This window comes from Daktulosphaira vitifoliae, unplaced genomic scaffold, assembly GCF_025091365.1.
Source record: "Daktulosphaira vitifoliae isolate Bord-2020 unplaced genomic scaffold, ASM2509136v1 Scaffold_1, whole genome shotgun sequence".
Lineage (NCBI taxonomy): Eukaryota > Metazoa > Arthropoda > Insecta > Hemiptera > Phylloxeridae > Daktulosphaira > Daktulosphaira vitifoliae.
This window is the reverse complement of record NW_026099572.1, coordinates 46,737,296-46,738,829: the sequence shown is the minus strand read 5'-3', so window position 1 is coordinate 46,738,829 and position 1,534 is coordinate 46,737,296.

Here is a 1,534-nt window from a genome sequence, read left to right as displayed (position 1 = left end):
AGTAAAAAAAATTGAAAAAATTTCGAAAATTAGCGATTTTTAAATTTGTAATTTTTTTGGAGGTTTCCCCCATTTACGGTGAACGAGGGAATTTTTTTCAATTTTTAAGGGTAATGTCTGCCACTAGATACAATTTGTGATATTTTGACGTATCGTTGAAAGAAATCCGTTCGGTGAGAGCTGAGAAAGAGTGGTAACAGACACAAAAAAAAAAAAAAAATTAAACACATCTTAGTAAAACCAATACCTTCTCAGCTTCGCATCGAAGCTAAAAAATTAAAATTAGAACAATCTTAAGATTCATAGTGACACAATGTTGAGATGAAAGCTAAATTGTTTGACAATTTAATAAAAAAACATTTACATTTAATATCACATAAATAAATACAATTTAATTCAGACATTTTGGTAGTGTCAACAATATACACTCCAATTTCAAAAGAAGATAAAGACGCAACAGTAAATTCAGAACAGCTAAGGAACTGCTTTACAATTAAATAAATAGGCTTATTTTGCGGTTAAACAATATGATGGACCATAACAAGAATATTATTATTAAGCATTATATAGCTATCTTTTTCTTTAAAAGTATATATAGTTGTTTTTGTTAATTCAAATGTTATTTTTTCAAAAATTTGATCATTTGTTTTAAAGAAGGGTAAAGAATTTTTTGGTATACTTCATTACTTAAGACAGGATATTGTTTATATAGTTGAGGAGGAAGTGCATAATAATTTTTTTGTTTTTCTGTTATTCTATTAAAGATTTCTTGCAGAGGATATTTAATTGTCTTAATAGATTTTTTAAGGTGTTGTAAATAGTTTTCATAACGGAAACAACTAAAATTGTCTAACGAACCATGAATAACAACATACATGTAAATGAATTAAACTATGAACATTATAAGATATCAAATGAGAACCATATAAAGTACTGTAATCGATAACAAATTTTTTTAAAAATTCAGTAGCTCTTTTATTGTATTTTAAACAAGTTTCAGGACAAAATAAAATTTTAATTGCATAAGATAACAATATAAAAATGATTGTAGAACTTCTTTTTCAAGTTGCCCTTTAGAACAATTTGACCAATATATAATAAAAAAGTTCGTAGTTCAGTGGCTTTATAATATTCAATTTCATCTAAGACCCTTGGCAAATGGCATATCTCAGATGAGACATAAGGTCTTAATTTTAATAATTCGTTATTTATTTTATCTTTTTCTAATCTTATTTCTTTGTTACCCTTTACCCACAACTCAATTATTTTTTTTACAACACCAAGGCATACATTATGCATGTAATCTAATACAACAGTATTTATGGTATTAATAGGTACCTTTATTAATGGACTGTTTCCTTTATGATAATCTTCATATTTTAGCTTCGATGTGAAGCTGAGAAGGTATTGGTTTTACTAAGATGTGCTTTGTTTTTTGTGTCTGTTACCACTTTTTCTCAGCTCTCACCGAACCGATTTCTTTCAATGATACGTCAAAAGATCACAAATCGTATCTAGTCGAAGACATTACCCT